Here is an 18,711-nt window from a genome sequence, read left to right on the forward strand (position 1 = left end):
AAGACAAAATTGGTTTTCTGAAAATGATAATAAATTTTATATCCCTCTAGAAAGATTAATCAAAGGGCCAGGCGCAGTGGCTCACGCCTGTAATCCCAGGACTTTGGGAGGCCGAGGCGGGCAGATCACAAGGTCAGGAGATCGAGACCATCCTGGCTAACACAGTGAAACCCCATCTCTACTAAAAATACAAAAAATTAGCCAGGCGTGGTGGCGGGCACCTGCAGTCCCAGCTACTCGGGAGGCTGAGGTAGGAGAATGGCGTGAACCTGGGAGGCGGAGCTTGCAGTGAGCCGAGATCAAACCACTGCACTCCAGACTGGGCGACAGAGCAAGACTCCGCCTCAAAAAAAAAAAAGATTAATCAAAGAAAAAAAGAGAAAAAACACCAATCACCAATATGAGAATAAAAAAGCTTGCATCACTATAGGTCCTATAAACATGAAAAAATAATATCAGAATATAATGAACAAAATTTAAGGCCAATAAACTTGACAATTTGTATGACATAATGAATTGCTCAAGAAACACAACTTAAAGCTGGGCATGGTGGTGCACACCTGTAGTCCCAGCTACTTAGGAGGTTGAGGAGGGAGGATTGCTGAGTACAAGAGTTTAAGTTCAACCTGGGCAACATAGCAAGACCTCATATAAAAAATAAAAAGTGACACAACTTACCACAAGTGACTGCTATAATCGGAATGTGTCCCCCAAAATTCATATGTTGAAACAATTGCCAATGTGATAGTATTAAGAGATGGGGCCTTTAGGATATGATTAACACACGAGGGCAGAGCTCACATTAATGAGATTAATGATTATATAAAAGAGGCTTCAGTGAGCTGTCTAGCCCTTTCATCTCTTCCACCATGTGAGGACACAGCAACAAGATCTTGCCATCTAGGAAGCAGAGAGCAAGCCTTCACCAGACGTCAAATCTGCTCTAACGGGTGATGTCTGTGAAAATAAATATATAAAAATGAAAAAACAAAAAAGAATAAAAAAATCTGCTGGTGCCTTGATCTTGGACTTCCCATCTTCCAGAACTGTGAAAAATAAGTTTCTGTTGTTTATAAATTATCCAGTCTAAGGTATTTTGTTATAGCAGCAGGAATGAACTAAGATACTGACACAAGAAAAAAATAGGAAATCTAGTTATCCATTACAGAAATTGAACCACCTTATTAAGCATCTTCCCAAAGAAAACCCCAGAACCTAGATGGCTGTACAAGTGAATGCTTCTAGAAATCTAAGGAAAAAAAAGAAAGTTAACCTTCACAAACACTTTCAGAAAATAGAAAAAATGAACACATCTAAATTATTTTTATGAGGCCAAAATGACATTTTCCTCAAAACCTGACAAGGATTATAAGAAAAGGAAATTACAGAAAATTATCTCATGAGCATAGATTCAAAATTCCTAAATACAATATTATCAAAGAAACCAAGAGCTACATACAAAGAATAATACATCAGAAACAAGATGAATTTATTCTGGGAAGGTAAAAGTTAACATTTTAAAATTAACAAATATATTTACAATACAAACAGAAAGAGGAATAAATCTTATGACCATCTTGATAGATGCCAAACAAATTTTAAATACAACATTCATTCATGATTAGAAAAAATACTCATAGCAAATTAGTAATAGGAATGCTTTTAATCTTATAAAGTATATCTACAAATAATCAACATTAAACATCACTTAAGGACGAATTTTTATTTTTTTTTTAATTTTTTTAACTTATATTTTAGGTTTGGGGGTACATGTGAAGGTTTGTTACACAGGTAAATGTGTGTCATGGAGGTTTATTGTACATATTATTTAATCACCCAGGTATTAAGCCCAGTACCCAATAGTTATCTTTACTGTTCATCTCCCTCCTCCCACCCTCCCTCCTCAAGTAGAACCCAGTGTCTGTTGTTTCCTTCTTTGTGTTCATAAGTTCTTATCATTTAGCTCCCACTTTAAGTGAGAACATGCAGTATTTGATTTTCTGTTTCTGTATTAGTTTGCTAAGGATAATGGCCTCCAGCTCCATCCATGTTCCTGCAAAATACATGATCTCATTCTTTCTTATGGCTGCATAGTATTCCATGGTTTGGATGTACCACATCTTCTTTAACAATGAATTATTCAAACATTGTTTCCTGAGATCTGGAATGGGAAAGTGTTATTACCACTTCTGATCAACATTAAACTTGGTGTCCTAACCAGTGCAATAAGACAGGAAAAAGCAATAAATAAAGAGTACATGATAGGAAAGAAATAAAACTAGTATTTGTAGATGACATGATTGTACACAAAGAAAATCCAGAAGAATCTACAGAAAATCTATTAAAATTAATGAGCAAATTTAGCAAGGCTGCTAGATAGGTTTATCTTTTTTAAAAGGATCAAGTATACTTCCATATGTCAGCATTAAATAAATATAAAATGAAAAAAATTTTTTTGAGATGGAGTCTCACTCTGTCACCCAGGCTGGAGTACAGTGGCACAATCTTGGCTCATTGCAACCTCCGCCTCCCGGGTTCAAGCAATTCTCCCTGCCTCAGCCTCCCAAGTAGCTGAGATTACAGGCACCTGCCACCACGCCCAGCTAATTTTTGTATTTTTAGTAGAGACAGGGTTTCGCCATGTTGGCTAGGCTGGTCTTGAACTCCTGACCTCAGATAATCCATCCACCTCAGCCTCCCAAAGTGCTGGAATTACAGGCGTGAGCCACCGCACCCAGCCGAAATTTTTAAGATATCATTTACAATAGTATCAAAAAATCAAATAATTAGGGGAAAAAATATAACAAAGGATATCCAAGAGCTTTATACTAAAAACAAAATATTGAGAAAATTCATTAAAATTTCATTTAAAAAGTATTTTATTTTTTAATTTTATTTTTCCACAAGTTATTGGGGTATGGGTGGTATTTGGTTACATGAGTAAGTTCTTTGGTGGAGATTTGTGAGAACCTGGTGCACCCATCACCCAAGCAGTATACACTGCACCATATTTGTTGTCTTTTATCCCTCACCCCCCTCCCCCTCTTCCCCCCAAGTCCCCAAAGTCCATTGTATCATTCTTATGCCTTTGCCTTTGTGTCCTCACAGTTTAGCTCCCACATATCAGTAAGAACATGCAATGTTTGGTTTTCCATTATTGAGTTACTTCACTTAGAATAATAGTCTCTAATCTCATCCAGGTCATTCCAAATGCTGTTAATTCATTCCTTTTTATGGCTGCATAGTATTCCATCATATATATATGGATATATATATATCCATCATATATATGCAAGTATCTTTTTCAAATAATGACTTTAAAAACAGAGGGATATACCATGTTGATGGAGTATAAGAATCAATAAGATGAAGATGTCAATTCTTCTCAAATGGATCTATAAACTCAGTGCAATGGCAATCGGAATCTCAACAGGTTGTTTTGATTCCATTAAGAATTGACACATTGATTCTAATATTTATGTGGAAATGCAAACAGCCAAATAGCCAGGATGATCTTGAAGAACAATGCTGAAGGACTTATACTGTAACACATCAAGACCTATTGTAAACCTGTAGTAATTAAAACAGTGCGGTATTTGCACATAAAAAGACAAATAGATTAATGGAACAGAAAATGGCCAGAAACACATTCACATATATATAGCCGTCTGATTTATGATAAAGGTGATAATAAATAAAATGGGGCAAAATGATCTTTTTAGTAAATGGCGTTAAATATATTGGGTATTCCTATATACATTAACTAATCTTGATCTTTTACTTCACACCATATATATATACACATATATATGTAATACATATAAATTTCAGATGTATTGTGGATCTAAATGAAAATGGTAAATCAATAAAACTTCTACAAGAAAGCAAAGGAGAATGTCTTTATGACCTTAGCAAAAGCAATAATTTATTTAAATGGACCAAAAGAAAAAATAAATAAATAAATAAAAGGATCAAAAGGCACTAACCAGCTGGTCATGGTGGCTCAGGCCTGTAATCCCAGCACTTTGGAAAGCCAAGGTGGGCGGATCACCTGAGGTCAGTAGTTGGAGACCAGCATGGCCAACATGGTGAAACCCTGTCTCTACTAAAAATACAAAAATTAGCTGGGCGTAGTGGTGGACGCCTGTAATCCCAGCTACTTGCAAGGCTGAGGCAGGAGAATTGCTTGAACCTGGGAAGCGGAGGTTGCAGTGAGCCAAGATTGCACCACTGCACTCCAGCCTGGGTGACAGAGGGAGATTCCGTCTCAAAAAAAAAAAAAAAAACAAAAAAACACAAACCAAACCAAAACAAGGCACTAACCATAAAAGAAGAGCTGATAAACTGGACTAAATTAAATTTAATACATTATTTTTATTACAGGATACTATTAAGATAATAAAAAGCAAGGCACAGAGTGGGAAACTATATTTGTAAATTAGCTGACAAAGGGCTTACTTCTATTCAAAATATATATGGAATTTCTGTAAATTGGCTGGGCGCGGTGGCTCATGCCTGTAATTCCAGCACTTTGGCAGCCTGGGGCAGGAAGATTGTTTGAGGCCAGAAGTTCGAGACCAGCCTGGGCAACATACTGAGATCCTATCTCTACAAAAAAAATTTGAAAAATTAACTTGGCATGGTGGCGTGCACCTATAGTCCCAGCTACTTGAAAGGCAGGAGGATCCCCTGAGCCCAGTTTGAGGCTGCAGTGAATTCCGATCACACTACTGCACTCCAGCCTTGGTGACAGAGTAAGACCCTGTCTCTAAAATAAATAAATAAATAAATAAATAAATAAATAAAATTTTAAAAAAAGAATTCCAGCAGATAATTAAGAATAGGGCAATCGTGTAGAAAAATGGGCAAACAACCTAAACAGGCATTTCCCTTTTAGCTACATCCCACAGAGTTTGATATATTGTCTTTTCCTTTTAATTCATTCAAAATAATTTCAAATTTACTTTCAAATTTCCACTTTGGTTCATTGATTGTATAGAAATCTGCTGCTGAATTTTTAAGAGCTTGGAGAGTCTTTTGGGTTTGTTTGTATCTTTCTGGAATTGATTTCTACTTTAGTTCTTTATTACAGTCAAAGAAAATCTCAATTCTACCAAATGTGTTTTGTTTTTTGACTCAAGATATGGTCTAGCAGGCTTACTTTACAAGAAATACTAAAGGAAGTTCTTCAGGCTGAATGTAAGTGACCCCAGATGGTAATTTGAATCTACCTGAAAAAACAAAGAGCACCAATAAAGGTAATTTTATAAATATGTAATTATAAGAGACAGTATCAATGTATATTTCATCTCGTTTCTTCTCTTAATTAATTTAAAAATCATTTTATTAAACAATATGTGTATAATTATATTGTTGTACCTATAACAAAAAATGGCATATATTTGACAATAAGCGCACAACACAGATGGGTGGGAGCAAGTTGTATTGGAGTAAAAAAATGATGCTAAGTGGTAACTCAAATCCACAGAATCCAATGGAGAGAACCAGAAATGGTAAATAAGAAAGTAAACTCCATAAATATATATCTGTTTTCTTTTTTTTTTTTTGAGACGGAGTCTCGCTCTGTCGCCCAGGCTGGAGTGTAGTGGCGCGATCTCGGCTCACTGCAAGCTCCGCCTCCCGGGTTCACGCCATTCTCCTGCCTCAGCCTCTCCGAGTAGCTGGGACTACAGGCGCCCGCCACCACGCCCGGCTAATTTTTTTTTAGTGGTTGCTCTAGGGCTTCTTGTGTACATCTCAACTTAATCAGAATTTACTTCACATTTATACTGGCTTAATTCCAGTGACATATATAATAAGCATTACTCCTATGTAGCTCTATTCTCTCTTCCCCCTTTTTGCTGTTGTTATACATATTACATGTATGTGTGTTCCAAACACAAACATAGTAGAGATGGGGTTTCACCGTGGTCTCGATCTCCTGACCTCGCGATCCGCCCGCCTCGGCCTCCCAAAGTGCTGGGATTACAAGCGTGAGCCACCGCGCCCGGCCTATACCTGTTTTCTTTTCTCAGCTTCATTAGTAGACATAAAATTGTATATATATATATATATATTTTTTTTTTTTTTTTGAGATGGAATCTCGCTCTGTCTCCCAGGCTGCAATGCAGTGGCACGATCTTGACTCACTACAACCTCCATCTCCTGGGTTCAAGCCATTCTCCTACCTCAGCCTCCTGAGTAACTGGGATTACAGGCGCCCTGCCACCACACCCAGCTAATTTTTGTATTTTTAGTAAAAACAGGTTTCGCCATGTTGGCCAGGCTGGTCTCAAACTCCTGACCTCAGGTGATCCACCCGCCTCTGCCTCCCAAAGTGCTGGGATTACAGGCGTGAGCCACCACTCTCGGCCAAAATTACATATTCTAACAACTATAACAATGTATGTTTGTGTTTGGAACACACATACATGTAATATGTATAACAACAGCAAAAAGGGGGAAGAGAGAATAGAGCTACATAGGAGTAATGCTTATTATATATGTCACTGGAATTAAGCCAGTATAAATGTGAAGTAAATTCTGATTAAGTTGAGATGTACACAAGAAGCCCTAGAGCAACCACTAAAAAAAAAAATAAAAATAAAAAACTCAAAAAATACAGTGAAAAAGATCATCAAAGGAATGAAATCGTTAAGCTAGAAAATATTCATGTTGTGCAAAAGAAAGCAGTAAAGAAGGAATACAGGGATATAAAGGACATGGGATATATAGAAAACAAAATGTGAAATTGCGATGTAAATTCAACTATATCAATAATAAAATTTAAAATAGATGAACTAAACAATCTAATCTAAAGGCAGAGAATGTCAGACTGGACAAAATAAAACAAGATCCAACTATATGCTGTCTACTGGAGGAGACACACTTTAGATTCAAAGATACAAATAGGTTAAAAGTCAAAGGATGAACAGAGATATATCATGCAAACAGCAACGGTAAGAAAGCTAGAGGGGGTATACTAATGTCAGACAAAAATCATTACTATTGACAAAGAAGAATATTTATATAAATAAAAGAGTTGACCCACCAAAAACATACACCAAGTATAAACTTATATGCACTTACAACAGAGCCCCAAAATAATACAAGAAGCAAAAACAAGAAGTAAAGGGAGAAATTAAATAAATCAACAATAATAATTGGAGACTTCGGTACCCCACTTTCAATAATAGATAGTCGGCCTGGCGAGGTGGCTCACTGCTGGTAATCCCAGCACTTCGGGAGGCCGAAGTGGGCAGATCACTTGAGATCAGGATTTCGAGACCAGCCTCGCCAACGTGGTGAAACTCTGTCTCTATTAAAAATACAAAAAGTATTTTTCTTGTATTTTTACAAAATAAAGGTGTTGTGGCACACACCTGTAGTCCCAGATACTCAGGAGGTTGAGGCATGAGAATCGCCTGAACGCAGGAGGCGGAGGTTGCAGTGAGCTGAGATCGTGCCACTGCACTCCAGCCTGGGTGACAGAGCAAGACTCCATCTCAAAAAATAATAATGATAATAATGGATAGAAAAATTTGGCAAAAGATCAAAAGAAAATAAAAGTCTTGGAAAATGCTATAAACCAACTAGAACTAACAGATGTATATGGAGAGAACACACCAAACAACAAAAGCACATGCATTTTTTTCAAGTGCACATGGAACATTTTCCAGGATGTTAGGCAATAAAACAAGCCTTAATACATTTTAAAATATTGAAACCACACAAAGTATGTTTTCTGATCAATATGGAGTAAAATTAGTAGACTTTAACAACATAAAGAAATTGGGAAATTCACAAATTTGTGGGAATTAAACCACACATTCCTAAATAATGAGCCAAAGAAGAAATCACAAAGAAAATTACAAAATACTTTGAGGTAAATAAAAATGTAGATACAACATACTGAAATTTATGGAATGCAGCTAACATATTATTTGTAGCTATAACCACCTACATTAAAAAAGAAGATTCAGATCAATAGCCTAATCTTCCACTGTAAGAAACTAGAAAAGAAGAGTAAACTAAACTCAAAGCAAGTAGAAGAAAATAATAAAGATTAGGATAGAAATGAACGAAATAGAGAATAGAAAAAGAATAGAGAAAGTCAATGAAGCAAAAAAATCAGTTCTTTGAAAGAGTAAGAATATTGAAAACATTTAGCTAGACTGGCCAAGGAGGGGGAAAAAGAAAGAAAAGTCAATTCACTAAAAACAAGAATGAAAGAGAGGACATTACTACCAACTTTCCAATATAAAAAGGATTATAAGGGAGTACTATGAACAACTGTATGACAACAAATTAGACAACTTAGATGAAATGGACAAATTACTAAGAAGACACAAACTGTAACTGATGTAAGAGAAAATCTGAATAGACCTATAATTAGTAAACAGATTAAATTAGCAATTTTAAAAGTATTCACAAAAAAAGGCTGCACTGGGTCAAGTGCAGTGGCTCACGCCTGTAATCCCAGCACTTTGGGAGGCCGAGGCAGGCAGATCACCTGAGGTCGGGAGTTTGAGACCAGCCTGACCAACATGGAGAAACCCCATCTCTACTAAAAATACAAAATTAGCCAGGCATGGTGGTGCACACCTGTAATTCCAGCTACTCAGGAGGCTGAGGCAGGAGAATCGCTTGAACCTGGAAGGAGGAGTTGCAGTGAGCCGAGATTGTACCATTGCACTCCAGCCTGGGCAACAAGAGTGAAACTCGTCTCAAAAAAAAAAAAAAAAAAAGGCTGCACTGGTAAATTCTACCAAATACTTAAAGAATGAACAGCAGTCCTTCACAAATTCTTCCAAAAAATAAAAGGGGAGGGAATACTTCCTAACTGATTTTATAAGGCAATATTACTCTGACACCAAAGCCAGACAAAGTCATAGCAAGTAAAGGAAACTAAAGACCAAAAATTCCTTATGAAAATAGAAACAAAAATCCTCAACAAAATACTAGGAAAGTAATCCAGCAACATTTAAAAAGGATTATACACCATGACCAAGTGGGATTCATCCCAGGATTACAAGACTGTTTTAATACCCAAAATCAATTAATGTAATACACCATATCAACAGAATAAAGGACAAAAACCACATGATCATCTCAATAGATGTAGACAAAGTATTTGACAAAACTCACCACCTCAATGATAAAAGAACTAAACAAACTAAGAATTAAAGAAACTTTCTCAACCTCATAAAGGACAACTGTGAAAAACCCATAGCTATTGTAATATGACTCTTAATGGTGAAAGATCGAAAACTTTCCACCTAAGATGAGGAACAAAACATGCTTGTCTCATCTCAACACTTTTATTCAACATTATATTAGAGGTTTTAATGAGAGCTTTGGCAAAGGAGAAAAAGGCATCCGGATTGGAAATGAAGAAGTAAACCTGCCTCTATTTGCAGATAACATAATCTAGTATACAGAAAATCTTGAGGAATATACTACAAATGCTAGAACTTTTAAGTGAGTTCAGTGAGGTTGGGGATACAAGACCAACATACAAAACTCAATAGGATTTCTACATACTAGTCATGAACAAATTGAAAATAAAAATTTTAAAATTATTCAATTTACAATAGCATCAAGAAGAATAAAATACATAGGAGTAAATTTAACAAAAGAAGAGCAGACTTGTACACTGAAAACTACAAAAAAGTATCGAAAGAAATTAAGGCCAGATGCAGCGGTTCACACCTGTAATCCTAGCACTTTGAAAGGCCCAAGTGGGAGGATCACTTGAGCTCAGAAGTTTGAGACCAGCCTGGGCAACATAGTGAGACCTTGTCTTTATAAAAAATTTTAAGCCAGGCGTGGTGGCTCATGCCTGCAATCCTTTGGGAGGCCGAAATGGGTGGATCACTTGAGGTCAGGCGTTTGAGATCAGCCTGGCCAACATGGTGAAACCCCATCTCTACTAAAAATACAAAAACTAGCTGGACATGGTGGCACATGCCTGTAATCCCAGCTACTCAGGAGGCTGAGGCATGAGAATCGCTTGGACCCCAGAGGTGGAGGTTGCTGTGAGCCAAGATCATACCACTGCACTCTAGCCTGGGTGACAGAGCAACACTGTCTCAAAAAAAAAAAAAATTAATTAGCTGAGTGTAGTGGCACATACCTCTTTTACTACATTCCAGACTGGGTGACAGAGTGAGACTCTGTCTCAAAAAAACAAAAAAGAAATCAAAGGCCTAAAAAATGGAAAAGCATACCATCATGGATCAGAAGACTTATTATTGTTAAGATGGCAATACTCCCCAAATTGATCTACAGATTCAATGCCATCTATTATAAAAATCCCAGCTTGCTTTGTTGCAGATTTTGATATGCTGATCCTAAAATTTATCTGTAAATTCAAAGGACCCAGAATAGCCAAAACAATCTTGAAAAAGAACAAAGTTGGAGGATTCACACTTTCTTATTTCAAAACTAGCTACACAACTATAGTAATGAAGATAGTGTGGTACTGGCATGAGGCTAAAGATATCAATCAATAGAATAGTATTGAGAGTCCAGAAATAAACTCTCACATTTATGATCAACTGATTTCAACAAGGGTGCCAAGACAATTCAACAGGGGAAAGAATGGTGTTTTCAACAAATGGTGCAAGGACAACTAGGTATCCACATGCAAAAGAATAAAATTGAACCCCTACCTCCCAGTATATACAAAAATTAACACAAATTTATCAAACGCTTAAATGTAAAAGCTAAAATATCCTCTCAAAAGTTTTTGAGCATGGAATATATGTATTTTATTAAGCAAAAACATCAGGTTTTTAGACTTTTAGGAATTAGTTCCCAGCTCTTGAAAAATATTCATTCGCTTTATAGTGTCAGGCTGCTTTTGGTAGACCAGCTGTTTGTCAATCAGGTTCTCAGCATCTATAAATTAATCATATAGGTTTATTCATGTCTGGAATGTCCGTCATTTTTAAACACTGCAAACCACATTGGATGCCATCATAAGTTAATCCTTTCTTTCTTTCTTAGAGAAAATGGCTTTAAAGTACAGAAATAACTTGTAATTGTGAAATCAAAATTGAATTCCAAATAAGTTAGTGGTTTAGTAAGGAAACTGAGAAAGTTCTATTTAATTTGACTGTCCTTTTCTGGTGACATTTTATTTGGTGTTCTAAAGCTGTCTGATTTCCAAAATTTACATTTGTACTGTCTGCTGAATATGCAAATAGATGAGCAAAGTTTAGTTTGTTTTTAGACAAGATATCAACAATCTTTTTTGTTTTATATTTTCTGCAGTTTCATTTTGATCATCATAGAAATCAAGAAGGTGATTTGAAATTCTATTTTTCAAATCAAAGTACATAAAAGGTAGGAGAAACAGTGATTTGACAAGTCGCTTGATATACTACTGTACGAAGCATGATTTCTGGTAAAATCTGACAAAATCAGAGCTACACTGTATGAGGCAAACACATCTCGTACCTAAATTAACTCTTTTGTTCACCCACAGGACATTTAAGTTGCAACCTCTTAAACAGGAAATGTAATTTTATTCAGTTTCATGTATGAATGATACAATGATACATGTTTCTGCATGTGGCATATTTAGGCTAAATCAGTGGCCATCAATTTCGAGTTAACATTAGTGTCTTTGGGGAAGATCAAAAGCTTTTCATTGGTTTATAGTACTTATCTGTCTCACCCTGGACTGTGAGATTCAGTATCCGTATGTGCTTTCATATCCCTGTCTCTGTCATGCCTAGTCCCAACTTGTTTTCTGCTTATTGCCCAGTATGCTCTGTTTTGGTTGTTTAACTCCCTAATGCAAGTTGTATGTGTCCTTCTATCTATTATTAAAACAACATGGTCACTTAGCCTTATTTTTTGGTAATGTCTGGGTCAAGCTGGGGTTAGTATTGTAATAATTCTCTTTTTATCTGAACACTTAGAACACATGTTTAGCATATTTATAATGTTAAAAATCAAAGTAGCCCTATCTCCATACAAATCACACCAGGTAATCCAAAGTCAAAGATACAATGTTAACTGTTCACGACTGCAATGCCCAGAAATTGCACACTTAAGTTGCATCCCTTGGAGCAATGCAACAATGGATAATCCATTATTGTGAACTGCAAATCATGGTTGCCATCATGAGTGGTCAGGGTTAAAAACAGTAACAGGGCCTGGCACAGTGGCTTATGCCTGTAATCCCAGCAATTTGGGAGGCTGAGGCAGGCGGATCATCTGAGGTCAGGAGGTCGAGACCAGCCTAGTCAACATGGTGAAACCCCATGTCTAGTAAAAATACAAAAATTGGCCGGGCATGGTGGTGCACACCTGTCATCTCAGCTACTCAGGAGGCTGAGGCAGGAGAATCGCTTGAACCGGGGTGCCGGAGGTTGCAGTGAGCCGAGATCACACCACTGCACTCCAGCCTGGGCAACAGAGTGAGACTCCATCTGAAAACAACAAAACAAAACAAAAACAGTGACTGTGACTATGGGTATCTATGCCATATCCACTTGACACTAAAAACAGTGTTGCTTTCAACCCTTATTTTGGGAGACAGGGTATGGGTTTGGTACCTTTGCCCTAAAACTTGAGCAACCATTGCTGAAAAATGAGACTTTTTTGCATCCTGCGGAGGGCTTTCCTGGAATACAGGGTTTTTAGCACTAAAACTGGGATAGTACCAAGGAAATCAGGATGACTGGTCACCCTATTATGCCTTTGGTAGCTTTCCAGAGCACCGAAAGAATTGTTTTTGACATTTTTGTCCAGCTTTATAATAGTTGCTTTTGGAGCTCTGTTAACTTCCTTAATTCATCATGCTGGAAGTGAATCTCTGACACTATTACGTATTTTACATATTATTTTTAGTGTGTGTCTGACTCATTAAAATGTAAACCTGATGAAAATAGAGATTTTTGTCTGTTTTGTTCACTGCTGTATTCCATGTACTTGATACACAGTAGGCACTAAATAAATATTTTTTGATGACTAAATGAATTAATGACATTTGAAGGAATGTGGAGAATAGATTGGAGGAGAGAATAATCAAACTAGGATAAACTAGTTAGTAAGCTAATAGAATGGTCCAGATTAGAGATGGTAGAGATGCTGGAGATAATGAAAAATACACTGACTCAAGAGGTAGTTAAGAAGCAAAATTGCAGGCTGGGCGCGGTGGCTCAGCCTGTAATCCCAGCACTTTGGGAGGCCAAGGCGGGCAGATCACCTGAGGCCAGGAGTTTGAGACCAACCTGGCCAGCATGACGAAACCCCTCTACTAAAAATACACACACAAAAAAATTAGCTAGGCGTGGTAGCAGGCGCCTGTAACTCCAGCTACTCGGGAGGCTGAGGCAGGAGAATCGCTTGAACTCCGGAGGCAGAGGCTGCAGTAAGCTGAGATAGCACCGTTGCACTCCAGCCTGGGAGACAAGAGCGAAACTCCATCACAAAAAAAAAAAAAAAAAAAAAAGCAAAATTGCCATGATTAATGATGAAGTGGAGATGAATGTGGGGAGTGAAGTAGAGGGCAGTGTCAAGAATAACTCCTTGGTCTTTGGCCTGCAGAACTGGGTGGATAGAGGTGTACTCACTGAGTTAGGAAACAGTGGGCCAGTACCAGGGAGAAGATCATGAGTTCTCTTTTAGACATATTGAGTTTGATATGCCTTTGAGATAACTAAGCAATTTCAAATAAGCAGTTGGATATATGATGCCAGCATTTAGGGGAGAAATGTTGGCTAGAGAGATATTGGCTGGAGAGATAAATGAGTGTGTCATCAGTCCCAGTGATAATGAACATGGTAAATAATGTGATGGGTAGGCCGGGCGCGGTGGCTCAAGCCTGTAATCCCAGCACTTTGGGAGGCCGAGGCGGGCGGATCACGAGGTCAGGAGATCGAGACCATCCTGGCTAACACGGTGAAACCCCGTCTCTACTAAAAATACAAAAAATTAGCCGGGCGTGTTGGCGGGCGCCTGTAGTCCCAGCTACTCGGGAGGCTGAGGCAGGATAATGGCGTGAACCCAGGAGGCGGAGCTTGCAGTGAGCCAAGATGGTGCCACTGCACTCCAGCCTGGGAGACAGAGAAAGACTCCGTATCAAAAAAAAAAAAAAAAATGTGATGAGTGTGAATGATTACCAAGAAGAGAGAAGAGAGGGCCTAAGATTAAGCTGCAATTGTTACTCTGTATGCACCCAATTTTTACTTGGATTAATGAAATAACTTGATTGTAAACTGACACCTAAGTTAGGATTTTAAATCACAAATATCTTAAAGATTTTGAAATGCAACAATTAGAAGAGATTTTCAGGTTTTCTCCTATTTTTCTCTTAGGGCTCATTTTTAGAGATAAGGTATGTTTCACGGTACAGTTTAGTGTCCGTTGGTTATTTTGTTTCATTTTTATGTTGGTTATAGGTGACTATTGAGCGTGATAGTTCTACCTTTTTAGGTATTTATCAAATCCTCTTGTGTGCACAGCACCATGCTAGGTGCTATGAAGATGTACATAAGACATATATCTGTGCTTACTATTTGGAGGAAGAATTGTATATTAAACTTGAAAGAGTGCCGGGCACGGTTGCTCATGCCTGGAATCTCAGCACTTTGGGAGGCCAAGGCTGGTGGATCACCTAAAGTCAGGAGTTCAAGACCAGCCTGGCCAACAAGGTGAAACCCCATCTCTACTAAAAATACAAAAAATTAGCTGGGTGTGGTGGCGGGTGCCTGTAATCCCAGCTACTTGGGAGGCTGAGGCAGGAGAATTGCTTGAATCTGGGAGACGGAGGTTGCAGTGAGATGAGATCGCGCCATTGCACTCTAGCCTGGGCAACAAGAGTGAAACTCTGTCTCAAAAAATAAAATAAAATAAAAATAAAAATAGAAAATATACTTGAAAGAGACTTTAAAGATCTTCTGGTCTTCCTTCATATTTTACAGAATATAAAAGCATGTCCCAGAAACAAGAAGTGACTTTCCAAGTTCAAAATGAAGTGATAGAAATCTGATTAGAAGCCAGGGCTCCCGATCTCTAGCCTAACTAAGTGCACTGCTCTTTTTATGAAATCATTTATTCATTCAACAAATATTTCTTGAGTGCCTACTGTGTGAATGTACTGCTGCAGGCAGTAGTTTTAAATCATGCTACTTTTTCATCTGCATTCACCTCTGGTGACTAATAGTTGTATTCATAGTGCTGGGGCATTCAGTAAGCAGAGTTGAGTGACAGCTGGGTGTGGCTTACAGCTGGATCATCCACTTTCAATTTATAATCACTTCTTAGTGCCTGAAGGAAGAGGAAATAAGTGGTGGATTAACATATGAAGCAATTAGAGAATAATATATGTTATACAATATATAATTAAGTGCTAAATTGCATGGCATGACTGTAAGTGCAACAGGGAGGAACAGGAGCCAAGGCTCAGAGTATGGACAACTATCTTAGATAGGACAAAATCTTCCAACAGTAGTAACCATCGGATCTCTCACATGTTCATCTGAGAAAGCTCAGCAAATATTTATTGGGCAGGCACTGTGCTAGGTGCCTAGGGATATAAAAAGAATAAGACATGGTCCCTTCTCCCAAAGATCTAGTGGGAGAGACAGATGAAATACTTTTAATTTAAATATAATACAGTAAATGATGAAATAGAGGTCTGGCCAGAGTGCTATGGAAGCAAAGAGGAGGGTAGCTTCACCTAATCAAAAGATAAGGTCAAGGCTTTTTGGACACTGACATGTGAACTGAATCTTCAAGGCCACTAGGTCTCAGCTAATCCAAGAAAGTTGCCAAGAGCAGTTCTAGGAAGCAAGAACAACATGAATAAAAAACAAAGACCTAGGCCGGGCGCGGTGGCTCAAGCCTGTAATCCCAGAACTTTGGGAGGCTGAGGTGGGTGGATTACGAGGTCAGGAGTTCGAGACCAGCCTGACCAACATGGTGAAACCCTGTCTTTACTAAAAAATACAAAAATTATCTGGGCGTGGTGGCAGGCGCCTGTAATCCCAGCTACTCGGGAGGCTGAGGCAGGAGAATCACTTGAACCTGGGAGGCAGAGGTTGCAGTGAGCCGAGATTGAGCCATTGCACTCCAGCCTGGACATCAGGGCGAGACTCCATCTCAAAACAAACAAACAACAACAACAAAAAAAAAAACCCCGAAAAGAAACAAAGACCTTTTGTCTCCTATTCCCCTTATCAGGAAAACTGGAAACAATTAACTCAGCTATTCCTAAGTGAAATAAGATAAAAACCACTCGGTATCACTAATTATAAACTAGCTCTTGCAGCTGACTTTTATTGAGCTCTATGAGCCAGAAATTGTGCTAAGTTTTTCACACAATCCTCATAGAAATCCTTGAGAAAGGTACTCCTAGCATCCTTAGTTTACATATGAGACAATGAAGACACTGAGAAATTAACCCGAAACCAGGATTTGTGTCCAGGCCATTTGGTTCTTTGCCTCCCTGTCAGGATTATGTCCTATTGTGAATATTAGCTTCCCACAAATCTTATCCATATGGAATTACTCTACCTTTTACACTTATTATTATAATATTTGGGAGTAGTGTAGATCTGTCTGATCATGTTATTCAACAACCAAAATAGGGCTGTTGGTTAAAGGAACAAAGGTTCTCAAGGTCACTGGAGACCCAGTGGCAAAGCTAGTTATTCCTGTGTGTCCTCACTAAAATATTTGCCTAAAAATGATACTAATCAGAATGAAGTCTCTTGGACATTCCAATGTAACTGATGAGACAGCCATGTTATTTTTTTTTCTGTTTTCACTTTGATGGCTGCAGGTCAGCGGTTCTCATATATTTGTGTATATCACGATCTCACCTGGGGAGCTTGTTTTAAATATATAGTTGCTGGGCCCCATTTCACACATATGCCAGAGTTGCTGGGGTAGGAATTGGGCTGCTAAATTATAAACAAATTCGTGAAATGATTTCATTCCATTTCAGTTCCCCTTCTCCCCATTCTTCATTAGATTCTCCTTCTCTCTCCAGGGCCTCACTTCAGTAGATATTTACTAAGTGCCTACTATGAACCAGGCACAGAGTTCTATGGGCTGAGGATAGAGCAGTGGACACGACAAAACAAAGCTCCTGCTCCGATAGAGCTTCATTCTAGTCAAGAGACAGATAATAAACACATGAACAAGTAAATAAAAGGCAGTAGGACACAGTGATTAAGAGCTTGTGCTCTGGAGCTAAAACAAATGTAGCCCTGAAACATGGTCCTTCCTCTTCCTGGTTGTTTGACTTTGAGCAAGTTACTTAATTGCTCAACACTTTCTTCCTCTGTGAAATGGGACTAATAATATTCTCTGCTTCTCAGTGCTGTTGTAAGGATCTAATAAGATCATATACATAAAGTACTGAGTGCAGTGCCTGATACATTGTCTGCAGTCAGGGTTAACTCCTTTTGAAATGACTCATGATTGCACTAGTACTGTGAAGTTTAGTTACTTCTGCAATATTGTCATCAACATATTAAATTAAGTTCAGCTTCTGTGTTTATTCAGCACTCAATAAACAATGTTTCAGAGATGTTCCTGTGTCTCTAAAGCATTTCCCCTGCCACGGTTGCTAGTTTCCTGAGCTGTGTCTATACCATACCCAGCCTCAAATTGCTAAACAAGGAAGAGGTATCAACAACAAAGTCCATCAGAGTCCTCAGCTCCTCAATTAGGTAGCTGAGTAGTTCCATAGGCTGGATAGAATTAAGAATGTTGACCGGGCACAGTGGCTCATGCCTGTAATACCAGCACTTTGGGAGCCCGAGGCGGGTGGATCACCTAAGGTCAGGAGTTCGAGACCACCCTGGCCAACGTGGTGAAACCCCGTCTCTACTAAAAATACAAAAATTAGCCAGGCATGGTGGCGGGCACCTGTAATCTCAGCTACTCAGGAGGCTGAGAGAGGAGAATGGCTTGAACCTGGGAGGCAGAAGTTGCAGTGAGCCGAGATCGTGCCATTGCACTCCAGCCTGGGCAACAAGAGCAAAACTCCGTCTCAAAAAAGAAAAAAAAAAAAAAGAATGTTATAAAGCCTCACCAATACAGTAAGTGAAAATTAAAAAATAAACAAAAACTAAGTAGACGCTGGGAACCAACACACTAGTAGGTAGATCAATCAGATGATATGACAGTTAAGGGATATATTTTAAAAAACCATCCTTCGTATTTGTTGGGACAAGAACATTCACAATCATCATTATCTCTCTTGTGTCTCATAACAACCTTGCAATTCTCATTTAATTGATGTGTAAATTAAAGCTAAGTGCAGCAAATGAATCGCCCAAGTAACCTCTGCTAGTTAGTGGCAGGCCAGTGATTAACACTCAGGACATCTGAATCTTATGCAGCATTTCATACAAATAAATAGCTTTTTTTCCCCCACAGAAACATTTAAAATGCTTAATCCATCCACTTGAAAAATAAAGAATAAAAAATACAAAATGTATTCCATATACAAAATGCAAATACATAATACTTCATTTTCTTTTTGTATTTGTCATGTTTGCAAGTTTACATTTGTTTATGTTATTATATGATTCAGGCCCATCTCCCCTACTACACCAAAATGAATCATATCAATTTTTATCTAACACATAGTAGGTGATCGATATTTGTTTAATGAATACATGAGTGATCTACTGGTGTTGATTATAGCCAGGAGGCCACATGTAGGTGAATTTAGTTGTT

This window comes from Nomascus leucogenys, chromosome X (genome assembly GCF_006542625.1).
Source record: "Nomascus leucogenys isolate Asia chromosome X, Asia_NLE_v1, whole genome shotgun sequence".
Lineage (NCBI taxonomy): Eukaryota > Metazoa > Chordata > Mammalia > Primates > Hylobatidae > Nomascus > Nomascus leucogenys.